We start from the raw sequence: 25449 nt of genomic DNA, 5'->3' as shown, positions 1-25449 counted from the left end.
CCTCTTTTGTAAAATAAGCTCGCTAAAATGCTACAGGAAATTCCATATGTCAGGGGCAGGTGATGGTATGTCACGCCTTGAGCCACAGAAGTAGGTAGCTTCATGCAGACATAGCAATCTTCAATTTCCATAGTCTCTACATAGTGTATTAACAAGTTTGCGAAAACATTTAAATGCGTCTTATTCTTAACTTCATGATAATGTAGTCCTCCCTCATCTGATGCTTCTAGGTCTCGTTTTGTTTGTTTGAGTGCTCTCTCATGTCTTGCTACACTCTGTGTTGTCAGCTCATCGGTCTCAGTATTTACAATCTCAGTAGGGTCAATATTAGTATTTTTGCTCACCGCAAAAGGAATGAAAACTGTTAGTCCTATCCAGAGTAATATCACTATAACTATACTACATACACATACCTTGCAGCATGTTTTGCAACGACTGCAACTAGGTCTACCATTCACGTTTGAATCAGACATTTTGGCTCAGAAGAAGTTTCTCGACCCCTCTTTGTGTCTTTACACCAGTAGCTTACTTTGTGCAAATTCACGGTGGCTCGTCTTCTTCTTCGGCAGAGTACTCAGCGACTGGTTCTCCGTCGCTCTCGTCAGTTATATCAAGGTCTTCAAATTCTTCCAAAACGAGCGTCCATTCAGGAGACTTGTACTTTTTGTTTTGTCTTTTTATTCGATCGCTCCTTCTTTTGGAAGTGTCTTCTGGTTGTTCTGCTATGCGAGCACTTCTCCTTTCTTCTGCACGTTTTTCTTCTACCGTTTTTATTCTCAGTCTCAATTTCTTTACGAATCCAGGCTCGATGTGCTTTCTTTTCTTAAGTCTTTTAGTTGGCACTGAGACTTCGTTCTCTTCTCTTGCCCTTTTACTTTCATTAGTTTGTGGCGATTCTGCTTCTTTTTCCCTTCCTATCTCACTAGTTCCAGGTCTTGCATCTATTTCTTCTGCCTGGTTACTAATCTGGCCTTGTTCAGGAGAATTTTGTTTTTGCCTTTCAAATGTCTCTGTTTCTGTCTCTTGAACACTTTCTCCTAACCCTATCTGATCCTGTTCGAGCACTTCGGTCTCTTGATTTTCTTCCGCTCGAATCTCTTTACTAGGTCTAATCTGTTTGTTTACGACTTCTGGAGTTTGGGGAGGTGTATCAATTATTTGCTCAGTCCCTGTCTGACCTTCTCCTTCCTCAGTTTTGATGTGAATCTCAAGAGTCTGAGGTTCTTCGCCTGTGCCTTGCTTTGCCTCTCTATTCCACTCTCTACCTTTCCAAATTCGTTCGCTTGTTCTGATGGGGTCTTCGGTAAGGTCAATCAATGGTATCCACTCATCTGGCCATATGCTTGTCAGCTCGTCATCAGCTACTTCTGGACCAACTTCTGGGAACCCTTCAGCAGGCTTGACTCTTGGCAGCTCGTCATCAGCTACCCTTGGACCAACGTCTGCAGACCCCTCAGCTTGACTGGTACTGGGCTGTACGTCGTCAGTTACTTCTGGTCTTGCATCTGCAGGCCCCTCTGCTGGACCGTCTTCTTCTTCAGGCTCCTCGTCTGGTAATACCTTCTGGGTGTGGCTGGCGTGGATCCAATGGGGAACACCTGCACACTTCACTGCTGTGGTCGTTACCAGGATTACTTGGCGCTTCTCTCCCCACCTTGGTGCCAGACAGCTCGACCGAGTATGCTTCTTGATTTTGACCCAGTCCCCGGGAACCAGTTTGTGGAGAGGAGTCGTTGGATTGGCGACGGCGTGTTCTCCGATCTGGCGAGAGATATAACACACTTGGTCACCTAATCTCTTGCAGTATTCAAGCACCAAATCATCAGTAATACTCAACATTTTGCTTCCTGGTACCCATGCTTGTCTCATCACTCTTCCCATCAGGATTTCATGAGGGCTCAGGCCTGTTTTCCGGTCTGGAATACTTCGGAGTCCCATCAGAACCAGAGGCAGGGCCTTTACCCAGGTCATGCCAGATGCATCACACAATTTCGCTAGTCTTGTTTTGATAGTCCCGTTTATTTGTTCCACCACTCCAGAAGCCTCTGGATGATATGCACAGTGGAGTTTTTGCGAGATCCCAAATGCCTTACAGAGTTGGTCGATCACATCATTCTGAAAATGTCGGCCTCTATCTGATTCAATAGTGACTGGAACCCCGAATCTAGGTATCAGTTCTTTCAGTAAACATTTTGCTACTGTCAGTGCGTCACTTTGGGGAGTAGGGTAGGCTTCCACCCACTTTGAAAATATGCAGACAATAACAAGGACATAACGTTTTCCCTCACAACGGGGCATGGTGATGAAATCAATCTGTATTTTCACAAAGGGACCCCCTGACCTCCCAATTTTCCTTAGTTCCACCATTGTTCTTTTGCCTGGATTCATCCTTTGACATGACAGGCACCTCTGGCAGAGGGACTCTGCTACTTTCCTGAACTTTCTGCTATACCAAGTCTGTTGGAATACCAGAATCATGGCATCCCTACCAATGTGTGATCCCTCATGTATCAATCTCGCCATTGTGCCAAGCAAGTGTCTGGGTAACACAGGCATACCATTTGGGCCCAAGATGACACCATCCTCTCGTCTTGGTCTACACCCTTCTTCCTTCCACTTCTCTCTCTCTTGCCAGGGTGCCGCCTGCTCCCATTCTCTCACTTCATCCCATGTAGGCACTTCTTCAAACACTCGAAGTTGGCAGCTGGTTCCTGGCCCCCCCGTTTTGGATTTATGATCAATCGATCCCTGGCGCATAATTGTGCCACTCGATCAGCAAAATCATTTCCCAAAGATACAGGGTCAAAGTCCTTCTTATGGGCAACACACTTGACCACTGCCAGTTCCTTTGGTAACTGGATTGCCTCTAAAAGGTCTTGAACAACTTTTCCATTTCGAATAGGGGTACCTGATGAAGTCAGGAACTCCCTTTGTAGCCATAATTGGCCAAAGTCATGCACAACCCCAAAACAGTACTGACTGTCAGTATACACTGTTAAGCGTACGTTTTTCCCCAATTTGCAAGCTTTTATCATTGCGATCAATTCGGCTACTTGTGCAGACTTGACTTCAAATAAATAACCTGCCTCTTCAATTTTTGTTAAGGAGACTACCGCATAGGCAGCACTCAGGCCTCCTTGTTCATGTCCTAGGCATGAACCATCCACAAAAAGTTCCAGGTCATGTTTAGGCAAAGGTGTTTCTTTAATGTCTGGGCGTGGCTTTGTGCTAAATTCTGTTAAATCAATACAGTTATGCTCATCTTCCTCCCCATCTTCCATATCCATTGAATTGGGAAGCAGAGTGGCGGGGTTCAGAATGTTGCACCTGACAATTGTTATATTTGCAGCACCCACGAGAATCCTCTCGTATTTAGTCAGCCGACTAGGGGTGAGATACTGAGTTTTCGTTCTGGTTAGTAAAATTACCACTTCATGTGGAACATACACAGTTACAGGATGTCCCATGACAATTGATTCACTCTGCTCTAGACTCGTGCAAGTAGCAGCTACTGCTTTCAGACATCCTGGTAATCCAGCAGCCACTGGATCCAGGGTGGCAGAGAAATATGCCACTGGCCTTCTGGTTGTGCCATGTTCTGGAGTTAGGACTGACAACGCGCAATTGTCGCGAGTGTCACAGAACAGGGCAAATTCCTTGGAATAGTCTGGCATTCCCAACGCAGGGGCTGTACACAGACAGTCTCGCAATTTTGTGAAGGCTGTTAAGCTTTCATCATCCCATTCTACTATATCAGGTGTTCCTCTCTTGGTCATTTTTATCAAAGGCCTAGCTAGGACTGCAAATCCCACAATCCATTGCCTGCAGTATCCTATCACTCCAAGGAACATTCTGATTTCTTTCTGAGTACGTGGTAACTGCATCTTTTGAATTATTCTTACTCTTTCTGACGTTACTTTCCTGATGCCTTTTTCTATCTGGTGCCCCAGATATTTCACTGATTTTGCACAGAACTGTAATTTTTCAGGGGCCACTTTATGTCCCTTCTCACTCAGGTGATTCAGTAGGGCAATGGTGTCAATCACACAGTCCTTATGACTTTTGGACGCCACTAAAAGGTCGTCAATGTATTGCACCAAGACAGAATTTCCAGGTAAGACCAAAGTTTCCAAGCATTTTTTCAAGATCTGATTAAAGATAGAGGGGCTCTCTGTGTACCCCTGGGGGACCCTGTTCCAGACATACACGTGACTGTTGAAGGCAAATGAGAAAAGAAATTTGCTGTCTGGATGCAGGGGAGTGGAAAAAAATGCATGACATAGGTCTATCACAGTGAACCACTCAGCATCCCAGGGAATCTGGTACAGAATCAGTGCTGGGTTCGGGACAATAGGGCAGCAAGGAACCACTATTTTGTTTACCTTTCTTAGGTCCTGCACTACTCTGTACTTGCCACTAGGCTTTTTGATGCCCATAATTGGTGAGTTGCACGGGCTACTCATTACTTCCTGTATGATGTTTCCTTCTAGCAATTTCTGTATTTCCAGGGCAACCCCTGCTCTCACTTCTGCATTCATTCTGTAGGGTTTAGTATTAGGGTATACTGCATTGTCCTTTATCGCTATCTGTATGGGGTCTACATCTTTCATTAATCCTACATCTTTTCCGGTAAAGTCCCATACTTCTGGCTTCACTGTTTCTTGGAGTTCTTTGGGCAAATCCTGCATAGTCATTCGCTTAATTTCTGAGTCAGGTCTTATTAACATTAATTTATAAATGCCATCTTCATCTGGGGTCTGAATTTCAACACCCTTTGGTGTGCAAAAGATGGTACAGTTCATTTTGCACAGCAAATCACGTCCCAGTAAGTTCACTGGACTGGTGTCACAAACTACAAATCTATGCATTTCTTTAAAGTTTCCAATTGAGATCTCCATGGGCTCGGTAACAGGAGTACTAATCAATTGATTAGATACTCCCACTACTTGGATGGCTTCTTCCGAGAGGGGTAGGTTTGGAACGTCCACTGTTCTCACAGTAGAACGGGTAGCGCCAGTGTCCAACAGAAAAGTGACATCATTTCCGTCAACCTTTCCTTCAATGTGTGGTCCGGACTGGTCTACCGGCAAGGAGGCGCCAAGTACGCACTCCTCGTCCTCCCCTCTCAGGCCCCGTCAGTACTGGTCATCACAAAGGAAGGTATCATTTAGTAAATACTGCGAAGTTGCTGTATTTCGGTTCTCATTGCTTTCCCAGACTTCTACGTCATCACCCTGCGTGGATTTTCCCTTAAATACTTGTTTTGGTGCTCGGGGCAACTGAATCGTTTTTACCTGTGGTTGGGTCTTTCTTGGTCTTTCTTTCTGCGTCTGTGGAGTTAAATCGGGTGTTTGGGAGTTATCATCGGGCAAATAGGGACACTCGTCTCGCCAGTGTCCAATTTCTCCGCACTGGTGGCAGGGAAATTTCTTCTTAGCCTCCTCCCTGCTCATTTTGGGCCGGGGTTTGCCTCCTCCCCCTCCCCCAGGACCTTTGTTCTCATTAGATTTAGCCATTTTACTCAATTGTTTTTCCTGCTGTTCTGCGAGCTTCACTTGAGCCCACATAACCTTCTCCTTGAGAGCCTTTTTCTTTTCTGCCATCTCGTCCTCACAGTACTTTGCGTACCGTAGGACCTCGTCCATCTTTTTAGTATGCCAACAGATTTTGTTATCTTTTATCCACTGACAAATTTCTGGTCTTAACCCATTTACAAACCTGTAAATAAAATGTGTCATATCCTTCATCTCGATGTTGTCTATACCGCTGTATGTTTTGAACACCTGCAACAGCCTTTCATAAAAGGAGTGCACTGTCTCGTCTCTTTCCTGTGTTGTTCTATCTATCTTGGTCCAATCAGTTTCCTTTGCTGGCACTTTTAGTTTCAAATGCTGTATTACTTGTTCATATTTTTTCATCACTTCTTTCGATGGTTCCCCTGTGTTGCCATCTCTCGGGTATTCCTCACTAGGCCAAGCTATGGCTATTTTACACTCGGTCCACAGATCTACCGGGACCACAATGTCGAAAAACCCATCCAGGTCTTTCCACAGGCATTTTTGCACCTTTACGAACCTTTCCACCTGCCTGTACCAGTCTACTGGCTTTTCGCGCAATTTGGGGAAATCGTTAGTAAAGGACACAATATCCTGTCTGGACCATGGAACGTGCACATACTTCCCACCTGGTACTTCGCGCATAGGGCATAACTGTTCTGGTTTTTCAGCTTCTTTTAGCAAGAATTCGGGAGTTGCCTGCCTAGACCTGGCCTCATCCTTTTTCTTGGCCCATCTAGCTTTCCACCTTTCCACATCTCCCCATTTTTGCAATACTGACAATAGTTCCTTGACCTGTGCTTTCTTTCCTGAAGCATTCAAGTTTTCCAAATCTTTGTCTGAGAAATCTGCTCTATATGGTTTTTGCAGCGGTTTCGATCTTGAAATATCTATACCCATGCTAGCAGCAGTGTCTGTCAGTTTTTCATGAAGTACTCGGGTATTTCGGGTGAGACTTTTGCAGATAAACAGCATTTCTTCTTCGGAGTAGGTATTTAATCTGTCTAATCCTACGTTTCCTGACATCAATTCCTCTATTTCTATTCTCAGCTTGTAAAGATCTAAAGGTTTCGTTGGGGACGTTTGCTTTTCCAATTCCTGACTCCATCTTTCGATTTCTTCAGGAGTCACCAATGTGACACTCCTAGTACCCGAGGTCGATTCCATCTGAATTGCCCTCGTACTAAACGTGTGCGGCTTCGGGATCCTTTTCCCAGTCTTTCTAATGGGCAGATCTAGCAGCAAGACCTCCGACTCGCACTCACTGGTCTGGTCATCTACAATCAAGGGTTCTGGTCTGGTCGGTGCAATGACAGGAGTAATTACGGGAGGTTTCGGACTCCCTTGACGGTCCCCGTGCAGCGGAACCACCGGTCCGATGGTTACTGGGATCGTCAAGGCTTCAGGACTTGCATTTAGCTGTGACATTTTCCGTATTATTTCAGCTCTCTGATTTCCCAGCGCTTCTCGCTCTTTCTCTTCTAATAACCTGTCCAAAGTGTTTCCATGTAACACCTGCGGGGTTAGAATGGGAGCATAACTCGGGGCAGTGGGATGAGTCTCACTCGGCCCTCCGCCATAGTTAGGCTTCTGAAACAAACTTCCTGTGCCTAGAATTCTCGGATCTTCCTCACTCTGGGGCTGTAATAACGGCATTCCTGAGCTTACGGACCTTACCTCTCCTCCGTAAGGGGGACGAGGGAAAAAATCTCCTTCACGTGAATATCCCGTCTCCCCACCCACGGGTCTCCTGGGGTAAATACTTCGGGCTTCTACGGGTCCTAGATTTTCAGGATAAGGAGGAATTAGATAATCCCCTCCTACACTTGCGGACCTGACCTCTTCCCTTTGTAGGGGTCTCCGGGGAATATCTCCTGCACTCGAAGGTCGGTGCCCCTCATTATAAGGAGGCGGACTTCTCATGCACATGTCGTCTAACAGTTCGTCATCTGACTCTCCCAGGGGCACCCAATGTTTAGTCTTTTCTGTTCTTTTCCCCCCCCCAGGAGGATCTTCTTCTGGCATCATGGGAAACAGTCCCTCAACAATCATGCTGTGTCTCCATTGCTTCATCTTTTTATCTCGGATTCCTGTCTCAGTTTTGGGTAATACTTTGTCAGCCCTTTGTCCATTCGGGGCTTTTCTCTTTGGAAAGCCTCGATCTCCCATTCCTCTAATGCCTCATACTGCGTTAATCTCGGTCTGGGATGTAACTCATTCATTCGGGTTCTTAAGTTGAATAAGATCCTACCATTAAAGGTACCTTCTAACGGAAAGGCCATTATTCCGTCATCTTTTGTGTACTTCACCCAATTTTCTAACCACACACACGTATTGTACCCTCTGTCAAACATCATGAAAGAGGCGGGAGTATTTGGTGGTGGAATAACAATGCCCTCTCTAGTTTGAATCGGCTTGTCCTTTTTTGAAGTAATTCTTTACCTTTTTTACAAGGGACATTTTTCTCTTAGTTCCGTACATAATATCGTATCTATTAGCCTTCCACTGATCCCTTTCAAACCCTTGGCTTCTTGGATCGGGTCTAGTCTCTGGAAAATACGAGTGCCACATACGATTTCTACGCTTAACTTTGTTTACCAAATTACCTCCAATCAGAATGCGTCTTGCAATTCCGTGCGACCAATGGGTGCACGCGTTCAAATATTTTCGGGCAATGGGTGCGCGGCCTTTTCGCGAGACAGTTCTCACGCTTCGGCGCTCACCCCTCCTTCACAATTCCAGCCCCGCTACCCGCCCGCTGTTTCTACCAATCCCAGCGCGGCTCGGAGTGACGTCAGAGACGCTTCGCGACTGACTCCCTCCCTTCACAAGGTAACGGAAACTTTCTTTCTTTCTAAAGTGCTAGTGCTTGGTTATTTTACGACGAATACACATTCGCCACAGTGCTCAAGTGTCTAGACAGGAAAGAGTTGTTTTACTGCAAGTAAACTACTTCCATTTACTTTTCACACGCTGCGGGTAGATCTCTTCCGCCTACCCTTCACTCTAGCATCAGTGAACCTGTTACTTCCCTAGACTCATCCACTCTTTCCGGGATGTATCCGAGTCTAAGGTTTCCCAGCGGACCCCTTTGCTTTCACTCAAGCTCCGATGAACCTGCTACTCTTCCGATGTGACCCTTACTAGGTTACGCCACTATTGGAATTTTGCCAATGAACCTCGTTACTAACATTTATTCACACATGTATTCAGAAAAACCCTAGTTAGTGCTTCTGGTTCTACCTAACCTGCACCTAACTTTCCTTGAGCCTGCAACCTCAAGGCAATGGATTCTATTCACCACTTGCCTATTCAATTCCCCGGGGAGTTCTGACAACACTGAACAATACGTTTTACATACGCTTGGATTAATACATATAACAATATAAGAACAAGAATAACAATTTTAAAACAATTCATAAATTTCAAAAGCAACACATTTCAAGTGACTGATCAGATCTCCTGAAGTGCCTGCTCTTATAGCAGCGTCAATATACTAGCAGCTTCCGACTTAGCTAGACTAACTATTCCTACCTAACTTTTAACTAGTCCCTAACCATACCTCTGCTACCAGACAATACTGATAGAGCGCGCGGGTCACCCGACCAATAATTTCGCCACTTCTGGCTTCGGGCCCATATATTTCAAATCACCATATACATTGATCAGATGACCACACGCTCTGCTATCAGATATTTGTGAGTTCCTTTCGTTGTTCTTCAGCGTACCCGACTTACCATCCACCGACACGGGTACCTATGACCACAATGGATCAGGGAGCTAGCTGTAAAAGGAAAGGCAGCAAAATACAAACCCAACAAAATAACATTCAAATACTCTTTGTAAAATGACCACGGACAACTGGAAGTTTTAAATTCTTTATCTAATTTAGTAAAATTCAGAGAGAATCAAATTCACAGTAATGAAGCAATCGATATTCAGAATAACAGAAAGTACATAGCTGAATAGCAAATAAGTCAGTGCAACCATTTATAAACTAATGGAACCAGGACACACTTAAATGACGGATCAGGAATTAAAACGTTTAAGATGAATCACTAAAGATGGGATAGGCTTCGATTAGGACTAGTATTCTAGAATTCTCTCAGAGAAAAATGAGACAGGGTTCGGGACATTCATATCTATAGGAGAGTCTATGGAGAGAGACACGCTATGCTTTAAGGCAAAAGGTCTTTAGACAATTTAAGTAAGGAGGTTCTAGACCATATGAGAAGATGACAACCTGCAATGCAAAATATAATTTCTAACAGGTAGGGCAACATAGGAACACGTTGTGAAATAAATGCAAATGACTTTATGATTCAATGGTTGCGGAAAAGCATGGAAAATAAACATATGCAAAGGTATGTCTTTATTAAAGCAAAAGACAGAAATATAGGAAGGTGCAAGGTTTCAGAGCTTTCAGAGAAATATTTACCTAGACTGGTGTGGAAACCAAACCCTGGCCACGGGTCAGTTAAGGACAGGAAACCCTCAAGGAAGGATACCCCTCAATAGACAGCAGGTGCAGAATGGACACCCAGGACAGGACAGGAAACCCTCAGATTAGGAATCAGGACAGGACCTCTCGGACAGGACCCTCAGGACAGGACCGGCACCCACAGTTCGGAAGCAACGCCTGCGCTCCACCCTCTCTGCAGCTATCGATCAAGACCCCGATTGGGTCAGCGAACTCCCAGCAAAAGTGCTCCGCCAGCACTTTAAGGTTTAGTAAAACCTTAGTCTATGGTCAAATTTCGGACAGAGTGCTCCGCAGCTCTCTGTATCTTCAGTCACCTATTGAGTGCGTTGGGTCAGTGACAGGTCAGCTAAACCAGACAAGTCGGACAATTTCCCTAGGTGAACCCAGGGTAGTTATACTGTTTGGGACGGTGTACCACCCCCCAATGTTGCAAAGTGTCAGAATCCCTCAATTTGGATTGGTCCTAAGGTAGGCTTTGGGTAACCCACCAATCAGAATAGACTATTTGGAGGCCTAATTTACATCTCTGGGTACCGCCTAGCGAGATTGGGGTTCCCATGAGAAAGCCGCACAGAATACAATGAAGAAATACATTTTGGTTACATTTGCACACAATCATGATGCTTCTGCTGGGTGAGGTGTCCCTTTCCCAGGGTGGCTCTGGCATCCACCTTCTTTGGCCTCAGTTCAATGCCACAGCAGTTTCTGGCGAGTTTGCGCAGAAGTACCCTCCAAGATGGACTCCCCAGCCCAGCACCCCTCCGAGTCGAGGATACATGAAAAGTAAGCGAAAACAAATTAATACATAGAAATGACGGTATGAAAAACACATCATTGGGTTTGTACTTTAAACTTATCATTATAAAAATATACTATGCAATTGAACTGTTAGCAACATATACACATTCACAAGAGCGATACCACGTTATTCACGAAAGCTGTGTATTACGCATGCGCACCCTTTCCCACCAAACGTATAACTACGTCAGGTCACGTGAGTGTGACTGACGCATGCGCAAAAGAACTTTTCAAGCGGCGGCCATGTTTTAGAGACATGGATTAGTTGTATTAGAAATACACGTACGCAAGCTTCCTCTACCTCATTCAAATATAAAAATAACGATTAGTAAGACGTACAATTTATTAATTGATTACACACGGGCGAGGTTCGTGACTCGAGCAAGTCGCAACGCGATGCTTGCTCTATCAGATATATAGATATATAAAATAATAAGTGACTCTCCCTGAGTTTGAGAAGTCAAATATTCCTAAATGAAATATGTTATATATATATATATTCACTGAAAAAAACATAGGTTATAGACCATATATAGTTAGAAATTAGCATTTACAAAACCTTGAAAATTCACTGAAAAAACCATAGGTTATAGACCATATATAGTTAGGAATTAGCATTTACAAAACCTTGAAAATTCACTGAAAAAACCATAGGTTATAGACCATATATAGTTAGGAATTAGCATTTAAAAAACCTTATTTTACTCACACAAAACCATTGAAATTCCATATATAGTTAGTTGCACTAACTATATATCGCGCACCCGCAATCCACTGCTGATGATGTCACATATTACATCATTCATGACATGGTCAGTGACACCACTGATGACATCACTGATGACATCTCAAATGACATCACTGATGACATCACTGATGACAACATCCAGTGACTGTATGTTTCTGTAAAGTTAAAATATGTCTTACATATTGAAGAATGAGAGGATGTATAAGTGTCTGGATGAAGGATTTAGTAGGTGCATGAATGACTGTATGAGTGAGTGATTAAATGTGTCTCACTGAGTGCATGGGTTAGTGACTAAACTGTCTTAATTTGTGCATCATTATGTTTGTTGTTCTGTAAACTGCTGCATGTGTTGATCAGTAGCTATATGAGTAACTATATGGGTTATTGAGTGGTTGCCCAAGTATTTGTATGGGAGACTGAGTGTGTGTGTGGGTGGCTGGGAGGTGTATGACTCTGTGCATAGATGTGTGAGCAGTTGATTCACTAGATGTATGGGTTCAAAAGTGCATGTGGAAACAGCTGTATGGGCGGTTGACTTTGTGCATGAGTGTATTGGTGAGTGAATGGATATCTCAGTGCTACATGTCAAAGTAAGTACATATGTAAAACACAGTACATGTGAGAGTTGACATATATAAATAACTGTGCATAAGAGCCAGTGAATGTGTGAGTGGCTGTATGGATCATTGAGAACTTGTATCAGGGATTGTATAAGATTGTATAAGAGAGTAAATATGTGTTAGTATATGTTTGAATAAATAAGGTGTGTATAACTGTATAGTTGAGGAAATGGAGGTGTGATTGATTCTTTGCATGACTGACTAGGTGTGTGAGTAACTCCATGGATGAGTGACAGTCTGTGAGTGTCTGTTTACACTGAGTGTATCTAAGGTTATATTAGAGTCTGAAGAGGTTCATCGTATTATCACATGAATGATGTCATGAGTGTTGTGATCAGTAATGTCATTTGAGATGTCATCAGTGATGTCATTTGAGATGTCATCAGTGATGTCATTTGAGATGTCATCAGTGATGTAATCAGTGATGTCATCAGTGATGTCATCAGTGATGTCATTTGAGATGTCATCAGTGATGTCATCAGTGATGTCACTGACCATGTCATGAATGATGTAATATGTGACATCATCAGCAGTGGATTGCGGGTGCGCGATATATAGTTAGTGCAACTAACTATATATGGAATTTCAATGGTTTTGTGTGAGTAAAATAAGGTTTTTTAAATGCTAATTCCTAACTATATATGGTCTATAACCTATGGTTTTTTCAGTGAATTTTCAAGGTTTTGTAAATGCTAATTCCTAACTATATATGGTCTATAACATATGGTTTTTTCAGTGAATTTTCAAGGTTTTGTAAATGCTAATTCCTAACTATATATGGTCTATAACCTATGGTTTTTTCTGTGAATTTTCAAGGTTTTGTAAATGCTAATTCCTAACTATATATGGTCTATAACCTATGGTTTTTTCAGTGAATTTCAATGGTTTTTTAATAGCAAATATCATACACTGTCGAATGTCAAGTACGTGGTAAGTAAAAACATTTTCGTGTTTATGCACACTGATCTGCTTTGAATGCTGCCCCCCACCCCTCATTTCTATTAGGAGTACTCTCTCTTTGCAGATAGTGACGGGTAGTTAACGCAGGCCTTTGCCCCCGTTGTAATCCGTCGTGCCTGCTTCTCTCTCCATTTGATTGATTGTTCTCTTTGGTTCATTCTGTATTTACAAACAAGCACAGAGTCGCAATACTCTGTTTAGTCTTTGCAGATAGCGAAAAATCGTGTAAAAAAACAAAAGGAATCGAGCAAAATCAGTAGGCCACTAATGGGATCTCTTTTTGACCTCGCTAAAATAGAAACATTAGGAACAACCTGTTGAAAATAGCAATGTGTATGTACATAAGCGGCGTTCATTTCTGTTCACAGTACCCCTTGTTGATTGTTTGAATCGAGCATTGAATTGTTCGAAGTTGGTTCTCTTAAGGATCTTCTCTGCCTGCAAACGAGGAAGAATAGCAATATTCTCTCTCCCTTTGCAGATAGTGAAGGGTAGGTAACGCAAGCCTTTAACACGTCGTACCTATTTCATTCCTCATTGATTGATTGATTGTCCGAACATTGACTGTTTGGGAATTAGTTCTTTTTGGAGGTATTCCCTGTTTGCAAATAAACGTAGGAAAATCTTTGCAAGTAGTGAAAGGGTACGTAATGCGGACCTTTCTCCCCCGTTGTAATCTGTCATGCCTATCTACTCCCCACTGATTGATGCACCTGTTTCACCCGGACCATTTACTAGAGATAGGTCATCTGGCCCGACCAGAGAGCACCCCTAGTGAAAAGGACATATGCAATAATAACGAAGTGATCACTGTATCCTGTTAACAGAAACTTTAGCATGAAACAACCTGGAAAGAAAAGAATAGGAAAACGAAAATCAGTAGGCCACTGATGAACTTTTTATTAAATAACAAACAAAGAAACGATAACAATACGTAATGATAAAACCTATTATTGTCCTAGAAACAAGAAACGTTAGAAGTAAGTAATAAGAAACCTGAAAACATCGCCCCTCACTGCCCCAAAACGTGTCTGTCCCACCGCCTGCCACGGCCAAATAACGGCAAACTGGGAAAGATAGAAGTCAGCAGACATCCGCCCCATTCCAGAAACTTCCAAAGGGCAACAGGTTTTCGGCTACGCCCAGCCGGAAGCAACACATATAAGGCGGGTCCTGCTGCCACGCCTCGGCCAGGAGATCATCACGTAGGGTGTAGCCGGAGGAGAGGCCGAGGCCAGCGGGACCCGGCCAGGGGGATTGACAACACTGGAGAGTTTTAGGGGGGGGAATATCCCTGTCCTCGACCCTCCCCTCTCTCTCCCAGTCCGGCCGCGGTGGCCCTTGAGAGTTGCAGGTTGTCCCTCCACACTCTCTCCCGGTCCGGCCACCAACGGCCGGGGGCTGGGGCCGACGGGATCCGGCTGCAGCCGATGAGCCAAGGAACCCGTTCATGGGGCCAGAGCAAAGGGCGTCCGGCCGCCATCCACCGGAGGTGCGGTCCAAAGACGGACGGGAGATTTCTTCTTTCTTGAATAATGGCTGCGACAACACTGGGGGGGGGATGTCTTGCACATGCCTCCGACCCCCCCCCTCATCCTCATCGCCTGGTCCGGCCATAACAAATGTCAAGCGAGACGCCGTGGGGTGCACTGGGAGGGAGAGACGATGCGAACAGGCCTCTCCCGCCTCCCCAGGTGAAGGCTTCCCAGCTGCACCCTCAGCGCTCCAGGCGCCCGGAAAAGGGTTCTTCCACTGTGGCGATGCTGCAACGTCTCGCCCGGCAGGGTGGAGCCCGTCCGCTCATTTGACCCAGCGATCGCCAGTAGCTACCGAACTCTCAAAATGGCGGTCGACCTGGCAAGAGTGGGCCCAGCATAAAGAAATGGCCCGGTCACTGGTTGACTCCACCACCGTAGTCCTCCACGACCTTGAAGATTCTAGAGGAGCCGCGGGAGTCTCCGACCCCCGCAGACACCCCCGATGGGGAATGACTGCCATGATCGCCCGTGGAGTGACGAAACTGTATCCGCGGGACGTTGGCGCTCCCATGCTGCCACCAGCCTCAGTTTGAATGACTAGAATCCTGCAGACCTCAGTTCCGGTGAAAGCACAGTGTGACCCGGTAGGAAAAATTGTTGCACCCCCTCCCCTTTTTGACTGATAGTTCAAACCACCGATCCTTTCCTTTGCCCTTTTACCGGAACTATGGACTGCCTCCCCCTCTTTTACATTTTCTAGAGAAAACAAAACATTAACCACTACATTAGCATAGCAGTTGACACCAGAACTGTTTTCAAATTGAAAACCAACAACATCTTCAACAGAATCCTTTTTGTTTCTGCTGTGACCCTGCTACAGCACAGGCATTGTCCCCAGCAGTAATTCTGCAATGCCGATAAGTATAGCTGTGGAGCCTACTGGACTCACTCACCCCCGCGGCGCCCCACGCCGTTATTTGCTGGGCGGCAACTTACTAGACATCACCTTCGTGACATCCAGATTTCAGCACTTTCTGCTGCCTTGGAACTATTCGCACAACAGACCGCTACTGACAATCCACCCCCCGGGACGCCCCACGCCGGATACCCAAATCAGTGCGGCACCCAGGCAACATCTTCTGAATTTTCATAATTTGAAAGAACTAGTAACATGTCCTCATCAGGAATTTCCTCATGAAAAGTCTGCAATGATGATTCTTGTAACTCTATGGTCTCCAAACATTCGATAAATTCGCCATCAAGAGATTGATCAAAAAAATCATTCAAGTCATCTCCTCCTTGTGAGAATATTTCATCATTGGTGCTGTCCATTTCAATAAATGTATTGCATAATTCAAAAGAAATTGCCACGGTCTCTTCGTTGTTTAAATGTTTTTACTGTTTTTGTTTTGTTGTATATATTTATAAGTTATTAAAGTTTTATAATCCTACTACTTTGTTGGAGTGCTATATATTTTTAATATGACACATAATTGTAAAAACTTTGATGTACAAAGAGTCATCCCTGGAATCTTCCGCTTCAGGCTCGGTCCCCTCCCCAATCACAATACAGGATGGTTTTCAGATAGTAGGAACACGTGTGGTGTGACGGATCTCATCGGGTGTGGGCCTTGATCTACTATAACTCCTTTGAAGAGGGGTGATTCTTTACAGCTGGGGCCATAAACTACATCTGCAGGGCTAGCTGATAGCCTGGACAATCGGACACAGAGGAAGAGGAGTGTCAGAGGGTGCGGTAGTGAATAGGGCGAAAGGGAGGTGTCGGGCGGGCACAGAGTGTGATTCTCAAGGAAGAGCAGCGCAGATGGGGGGAGGTTTATTGCCCATGCATAACACAGAGAGCGGGGGTGACCAGTGCCTGGGGAAGATGCTTGCGAAGGTGGGGAGCCATGCTAAGGATCGACAGCGTGCAGAGAGTGGGTCTGGTCAAGGCATCTAAAATGGCTGCCGTGCACGACAAAAGTGTGGCATTTCAAAAAAGGCAAGATGGCGCAGACAATGTTTTTCAACACTTCCTCATTTCCTTCGAATCGAACGTTAACAGACGTTGGTGCATATTACCAAAGTTAAGCGATATTTCTCGCTAACGATGCTTAGCAACAAATTTTTTACCGCTAAGCATCGTCCGAAATTATCGAAGATAAACCTTGCTATTATCAAGGTTTATCGCAAATGCGATAAAAAACGGCCGCAATGCATGAATATCGCTAAAAAGTCAGCGATATTCATGCATTACCGAGCTAATGCTCTTAGCCATGTTATCCACCTCCCATTGGATAACATGGCTAAGAACTGCTCAGGGCAGGTGTTAGTTTTTGGAGATATTCGCGCTTAGCGCGAATATCTCCAAAAGTTGGTAATAGGAGATAGATATCTTGCATGTTGTAATGCAAGTTATTGTGGTATATGGAACTCATACCATAATCTCTCAGGAAAGCAGAAACTGATCCTTTTGGGACCGCCTGAGAAGGCCTAGGAGGTGAGGGGTACTCTACTTTGCCCCCTTTTCACGTTCCGAACTATTTTTTTTTACTCTCTTCTGTAATTACACAAAATGGCAGCGATAAGATGCATCAGAGACAGACAGTGAGAGAAAGGAGGCCGGAGATGAAGAAGAGATGTCAAATACACATTGGAGATAATATAGTGGGAGAAGGAAAGTAAATATGAGTAAACTTACCATGTAACATAAAAATGTTGCACTCTATACTATAAGTCTCATTTTATACTACAATCACTTCGCTACAACCTCATAAATTAAAAATAAAAATGAATAATGTCTCAAACAATTTTTGATTTCTTAATATAAATTTATTCTTCTGAATTTTCAAAATTTGAAAGAACTAATAACATGTCCTCATCAGGAATTTCCTCTTCAATCATCTCATCTGGAATCTCCTCATGAAAAGTCTGCAATGATGATTCTTCTAACTCTATGGTCTCCAAACATTCGATAAATTCGCCATCAACAGATTGATCCAAAAAATCATTCAAGTCATCTCCTCCTTGTGACAATATTTCATTATTGGTGCTCTCAATTTCAATACATGTAGTGGATAATTCAAAAGAAATTGCCACGGTCTCTTCATTGTGAGCCATTTTATTTTGAAATTGCTTGCTGTAAATTGCAGAAAAAAATAATCACTTTCATTTATCGTTTTTAGTAATACATAATATAAAACTAACTTTATCAAGTATTTAGTATAACAGAAGGACTGTAAATAAATAACAGAAAACATTTTTCAAATTATCTTCAAGTGTACAACATAGTTCCCCTTACAAATTAACAACTCACCTTTTTAAAAGTAGGAGAAGTGATAGTACTGTGTAAATCAAACACCAGCAATTGACCACCAAAAATTCCTCACAAATGTACCTCAGACAGTAGTATCACAAAATGGCTGTGGTTTCCTCTCATTTTAGATATATACATAACCAATTAACTTTCATCACACACAAATACAAAACCAAAGTAACATTTTAATTGGTTCTAAATTTCAACACTTTCAAATGTGTTTTCCCCATGCAATTTTCCATAGGACATTTAGATACGTCTACAGCCTGAATGGCTGAACGGAATTACACCAAACTTGGCAAAATGGTACATCAAACCTAAGAGGTCAGGGAGGATCTACTATGCCCCCTTATGGTCATTTGCCCCTTCGCTTTGGCCTCCTCTTGTCTCTCGATCCTACCGAGAGACAAGATGGCGGCCGCTACGGACTGTTTGGAATGTTTACAGACGCCGGAGAACCAATCAGCTTCGCAAAGCTCCGTTACGCGAAAAGTACGCGAAGCGGAGCACTGTTACAGATATATATCTTTTTTTGAACGTTAATTTCTCAAAATCCACTGGAGCACATATATTGAGACCTAGCAAAGGCACATCGAGCTACCAGTCCCTACAATTTTGCCAAGTTTCGTGCAAATCCATTCAGCCGTTCGATTATTATTTATTTATTTTTTTTGCCCCGCGGGGCCCTTTTAAAACCTCCACATCAAACCTAGAGGGTCAGGGAGGATCTACTATGCCCCCTTATGGTCATTTGCCCCTTCGCTTTGGCCTCCTCTTGTCTCTCGATCCTACCGAGAGACAAGATGGCGGCCGCTACGGACTGTTTGGAATGTTTACAGACGCCGGAGAACCAATCAGCTTCGCTTCACAAAGCTCCGTAACGCGTAAAGTCCGCGAACCGGAGCGCTGCCTGGTCCGCTGTTACAAATATATATCTTTTTTTGAACGTTAATTTCTCAAAATCCACTGGAGCACATATATTGAGACCTAGCAAAGGCACATCGGGCTACCAGTCCCTACAATTTTGCCAAGTTTCGTGCAAATCCATTCAGCCGTTCGGGCTAAAAGTGAGGCCAACCGCCCTATGGAAAACTCAATGTTAAAAACACGTTTTGGGACCCCCCTTTTTTCTCGGCCCCCCCTTGTTGAACCCCCCCCAAATTTTCAGGGGCTGCTCAGAAACATAATGTTCCATTTTCCTGAAAATTTCAGCCAATTCCGTCCACAAACGCCAAAGTTATTAGACATAGAATTTTCAAACATCCCATAGAGAAAAAATCCTAACTATATATACCTACTGGCGACCGCCAGTAGGTAATATATATATATATATATATATATATATATATATATATATATATATATATATATATCTATATTACCTACTGGCGGTCGCCAGTAGGTATATATAGTTAGGATTTTTTCTCTATGGGTTTTTTGAAAATTCTATGTCTAATAACTTTGGCGTTTGTGGACGGAATTGGCTGAATTTTCAGGAAAATGGCACATTTTGTTTCTGAGCAGCCCCTGAAAATTTTGGGGGGGTTCGTCAAGGGGGGGCCGAGAAAAAAGGGGGGTCCCAAAACGCGTTTTTCCCATGTTAATTTCCATAGGGCGGTTGGCCTCACTTTTAGCCCGAACGGCTGAATGGATTTGCACGAAACTTGGCAAAATTGTAGGGACTGGTAGCCCGATGTGCCTTTTGTAGGTCTCAATATATGTGCTCCAGTGGATTTTGAGAAATTAACGTTTAAAAAAAGATATATATCTGTAACAGCGGACTGGGCAGCGGCCCAGGACGCGTACTTTTCGCGCAACGGAGCTTTGTGAAGCGAAGCTGATTGGTTCTCCGGCGTCTGTCAACATTCCAAACAGTCTGTAGCGGCCGCCATCTTGTCTCTCGGTAGGATCGAGAGACAAGAGGAGGCCAAAGCGAAGGGGCAAATGACCATAAGGGGGCATAGTACATTGTCGCTGACCCCCTAGGTTTGATGTGGAGGTTTTAAAAGGGCCCCGCGGGGCAAAAAAAAATAAAAATAATAATAATCGAACAGCTGAATGGATTTGCACGAAACTTGGCAAAATTGTAGGGACTGGTAGCCCGATGTGCCTTTGCTAGATCTCAATATATGTGCTCCAGTGGATTTTGAGAAATTAACGTTCAAAAAAAGATATATATCTGTAACACCGCACCGCTTCGCGTACTTTTCGCGTTACGGAGCTTTGCGAAGCGAAGCGGATTGGCTCTCCGGTGTCTGTAAACATTCCAAACAGTCCGTAGCGGCCGCCATCTTGTCTCTCGGTAGGATCGAACAGCTGAATGGATTTGCACGAAACTTGGCAAAATTGTAGGGACTGGTAGCCCGATGTGCCTTTGCTAGGTCTCAATATATGTGCTTCAGTGCATTTTGAGAAATTAACGTTCAAAAACAAGATATATATCTGTAACAGCGCTCCGCTTCGCGGAGATAAAATTATATGTGTATTACCTAGCTGTTGCTAACACTAGTTAGCGATGGCTAGTAGAAGATAGCGACCATCTTGGGCCCCACTTTGCATGTGAGTGATATTTATCACTAATGACATGCAAAGTGGGCATGCCAAGATGTTAGCGACTGGAAACAGTCGCTAACATCGCTATCTCCTATTATCAACTTTTGGAAATATTCGAGATAAGCGCGAATATCTCCAAAAGCTACCACCTGCCCTGAGCAGTTCTTAGCCATGTTATCCAATAGGAGGTGGATAACATGGCTAAGAGCATTAGCTCGGTAATGCATGAATATCGCTGAGTTTTCAGCGATATTAATGCATTGCGGTCGTTTTTTATCGTATTTCCGATAAACCTTGATAATAGCAAGGTTTATCTGCGATAATTTCTGACGGTAAAAAAATCGTTGCTAAGCATCGTTAGGGATAAATATCGCTTAACTTTGGTAATATGCCCCAACGTCTGTTAACGTTCGATTAGAAGGAAATCAGGATGTGTTGAAAAACATTGTCTGCGCCTTCTTGTCTTTTTTCAAATGCCACACTTTTGTCGTGCACGGCAGCCATTTTAGATGCCTTGACCAGACCCACTCTGTGCACGCTGTCGATCCTTAGCATGGCTCCCCACCCTCGCAAGCATCTCCCCCAGGCAGTGGTCACCCCCGCTCTCTGTCTTATGCATGGGTAATAAACCTCCCCCCATCTGCGCTGCTCTTCCCTGAGAATCACACCCTGTGCCCGCCCGACACCTCCCTTTCGCCCTATTCACTACCGCACCCTCTGACACTCCTTTTCCTCTGTGTCCGATTGTCCAGGCTGGTCCTAGGGTATCAGCTAGCCCTGCAGATGTAGTTTATGGCCACAGCTGTAAAGAATCACCCCTCTTCAAAGGAGTTATAGTAGATCAAGGCCCACACTGGATGAGATCCGTCACAGCAGAAGCGTTGCTATTATCTGAAAACCATCCTGTATTGTGATTGGGGAGGGGACCGAGCCTGAAGCGGAAGATTCCAGGGATGACTCTTTGTACATCAAAGTTTTTACAATTATGTGTCACATTAAATATATATAGCACTCCGACAAAGTAGTAAGATTATAAAACTTTAATAATTTATAAATATATACAAGAAAACAAAAATAGTAATAACATATAAACATTTTTAGGGAAAAACAACGAAGTAGCGGTCGGCTGTGCGAATAGTCCCAACGCAGCACAACGTCCAGATTTCCGGCGTGGGGCGTCGCGGGGGGTGGGTCATCAGTAGCAAACTGTTGTGCGAATAGTTCCAAGGCAGCAGAATGCGCCGAAATCTAGATGACACGAAAGTGATGTCTAGTAAGTTGCCACCCAGCAAATAACGGCATGGGGCGTCGCGGGGGGTGGGTCATCAGTAGCAAACTGTTGCGCGAATAGTTCCAAGGCAGCAGAACGATGGCACCAAGGTGATGTCCAGTAAGTTGCCGCACTGGTTTTGGTATCCTACAATGCTGCTCCGAATAACGGCGTGGGGCGGCCCGGGGGAGGCGGCGTGAACGGGCCTCTCCAGGTGGAGTCTCGTCTGCTGTAGTGGGGCGCCCCTTTACTGTTTCAGTTGCCATTCCGTCCGTTTTTGGTCCACTGTGTCAAAAGCCGCAATTCAGCTGAGTTGCGCCCACTCTTGCGGTGCAGCGATAGGCGGCTGTCACAGGACTCTCAAAATGGCGGCAGGCTGTTTCCTTTTTGGGCCTGGTCCACTGAAATGGCCCTGGGACACCTTGGAAATCGGACGCTTGTCTGCTAGGTCTTGGACCCCATTCTCGAAAGCGTCCCCTTCGCCTTGAGAATTCATCAAAAGTTTTGGGGGCTCCGACTCCTGCAGGCTTCTGGTGGGGAGCGGCTGCCATGATTGCTCGCGGAATGACCACGACTGAGCTACGAGATGGTGGTGCTCTCATGCTGACGCCAGCTTCAGTCTGAAACATCCAGAAACAAGGTGCGGCTTTCATCGTTTGGGGAAAAAAAAAAGTTTTCATCCAATGAAAAGTGTTGTTTTTAGGTCACATGATCAAGCCTTCCATCATTAGGAAACCAAAAGTAAAATGAACCAATGAAAAGTTTTATAAACAAGTCACATGACCTGTTATGCGGCATAGGGTGTAAAATGCGGAGAAAATACGTTGGCACGTGAGGCGGCGTCAGTAGCGGACCGATGTGCGAATAGGCCGAAGGCAACACAACGCGCCAAGATCCGGATGGCACCGAGGTGGTGTCCAGCAAGTTGCAGCACTGGTGTGGCCATCCTACAATGCTGAAAGTCGGCGTGGGGCGCCCCGTTGGCCTGTGAGTTTGCGTCAGTAGCGGACCGATGTGCGAATAGGCCGAAGGCAGCACAACGCGCCAAGATCCGGATGGCACCGAGGTGGTGTCTAGTAAGTTGCCGCACTGGGGTGGCCATCCAACAATGCTGAAAGTCGGCGTGGGGCGCCCCGTTGGCCTGTGAGTTTGCGTCAGTAGCGGACCGATGTGCGAATAGGCCGAAGGCAGCACAACGCGCCAAGATCCGGATGGCACCGAGGTGGTGTCTAGTAAGTTGCCGCACTGGTGTGGCCATCCTACAATGCTGAAAGTCGGCGTGGGGCGCCCAGTTGGCCTGTGAGTTTGCGTCAGTAGCGGACCGATGTGCGAATAGGCCGAAGGCAGCACAACGCGCCAAGATCCGGATGGCACCGAGGTGGTGTCTAGTAAGTTGCCGCACTGGGGTGGCCATCCAACAATGCTGAAAGTCGGCGTGGGGCGCCCCGTTGGCCTGTGAGTTTGCGTCAGTAGCGGACCGATGTGCGAATAGGCCGAAGGCAGCACAACGCGCCAAGATCCGGATGGCACCGAGGTGGTGTCTAGTAAGTTGCCGCACTGGTGTGGCCATCCTACAATGCTGAAAGTCGGCGTGGGGCGCCCAGTTGGCCTGTGAGTTTGCGTCAGTAGCGGACCGATGTGCGAATAGGCCGAAGGCAGCACAACGCGCCAAGATCCGGATGGCACCGAGGTGGTGTCTAGTAAGTTGCCGCACTGGTGTGGCCATCCTACAATGCTGAAAGTCGGCGTGGGGCGCCCCGTTGGCCTGTGAGATGGCGTCAGTAGCGGACCGATGTGTGAATGGGGCTGAAGGCAGCGCAACAATATTTTCGGAATAGAAGACACCACTAGGCGCTGAGATGCCAAGATCCGGATGGCACCGAGGTGGTGTGTAGCAAGTTGCCGCACTGGTGTGGCCATCCTACAATGCTGAAAGTCGGCGTGGGGCTCCCCGTTGGCCTGTGAGTTTGCGTCAGTAGCGGACCGATGTGCGAATAGGCCGAAGGCAGCACAACGCGCCAAGATCCGGATGGCACCGAGGTGGTGTCTAGTAAGTTGTCGCACTTCTGTGGCCATCCTACAATGTTGAAAGTCGGCGTGGGGCGCCCCGTTGGCCTGTGAGATGGTGTCAGTAGCGGACTGATGTGTGAATGGGGCCAAAGGCAGCGCAACAATATTTTCTACTATATTTCCGGAGTAGAAGACACCACAAGGCGCTGAGATGCCAAGATCCGGATGGCACCGAGGTGGTGTGTAGCAAGTTGCCGCACTGGTGTGGCCATCCTACAATGCTGAAAGTCGGCGTGGGGCGCCCCGTTGGCCTGTGAGTTTGCGTCAGTAGCGGACCGATGTGCGAATAGGCCGAAGGCAGCACAACGCGCCAAGATCCGGATGGCACCGAGGTGGTGTCTAGTAAGTTGTCGCACTTCTGTGGCCATCCTACAATGTTGAAAGTCGGCGTGGGGCGCCCCGTTGGCCTGTGAGATGGTGTCAGTAGCGGACTGATGTGTGAATGGGGCCAAAGGCAGCGCAACAATATTTTCTGATTTGAAGACACCACAAGGCGCTGAGATGCCAAGATCCGGATGGCACCGAGGTGGTGTCTAGCAAGTTGTGGCACTGGTGTGGCCATCGTACAATGGTAAAAGTCGGCGTGGGGCGCCCTGTTGGCCTGTGAGATGGTGTCAGTAGCGGACTGATGTGTGAATGGGGCCAAAGGCAGCGCAACAATATTTTCTACTATATTTTCGGAGTAGAAGACACCACAAGGCGCTGAGATGCCAAGATCCGGATGGCACCGAGGTGATGTCTAAGTTGCAGACCGATGTGCGAATGGGGCCAAAGGTAGCGTAACAAGATTTTCTGTATGGAAGATACCACTAGGCGTTGAGATGCCAAGATTCGGATGGCACCGAGGTGATGTCTAGCAAGTTGTGCCACTGGTGTGGCCATCGTACAATGGTAAAAGTCGGCGTGGGGCGCCCTATTGGCCTGTGAGATGGTGTCAGTAGCGGACTGATGTGCGAATGGGGCCAAAGGCAGCGCAACAATATTTTCTGACTGACACCACAAGGCGCTGAGATGCCAAGATCCGGATGGCACCGAGGTGATGTCTAAGTTGCGGACTGATGTGCGAATGGGGCCAAAGGCAGCGTAACAATATTTTCTGTATGGAAGATACCACTAGGCGTTGAGATGCCAAGATTCGGATGGCACCGAGGTGATGTCTAGCAAGTTGGTGTGGTCATCCTACAATGCTGAAACTCGGCGTGGGTCACCCCATTAGCCTGTGAGATGGCGTCAGTAGCGGACCGATGTGCGAATAGGCCGAAGGCAGCACAACGCGCCAAGATCCGGATGTCACCGTGGTGGTTTCATAGTTGAGAGGCACTTCATCTGCAGTGGGGCGCCGAGATCCGGATGGCACCGAGGTGATGTCTAGCAAGTTGCTGTACTGGTGTGGTCATCCTACAATGCTGAAATGTAGTGGGGCGCCGATTTACCGTTTCAGTTGCCATTCAGCTGAGTTTCGGCTGCTCTTGATGTTATAGCGACAGGCGGCTGCAAGAGGACTCTCAAAATGGCGGCCTGTTCCTTGGATTTGGGCCTGGTCCACTAAAATGGCCCTGGGACACCTTAGAACTCGGACGCTCGATTTTTTTTTCCTT

This window comes from Lissotriton helveticus, chromosome 2_1, assembly GCF_964261635.1.
Source record: "Lissotriton helveticus chromosome 2_1, aLisHel1.1, whole genome shotgun sequence".
NCBI lineage: Eukaryota > Metazoa > Chordata > Amphibia > Caudata > Salamandridae > Lissotriton > Lissotriton helveticus.
This window is presented reverse-complemented; position numbering follows the sequence as displayed.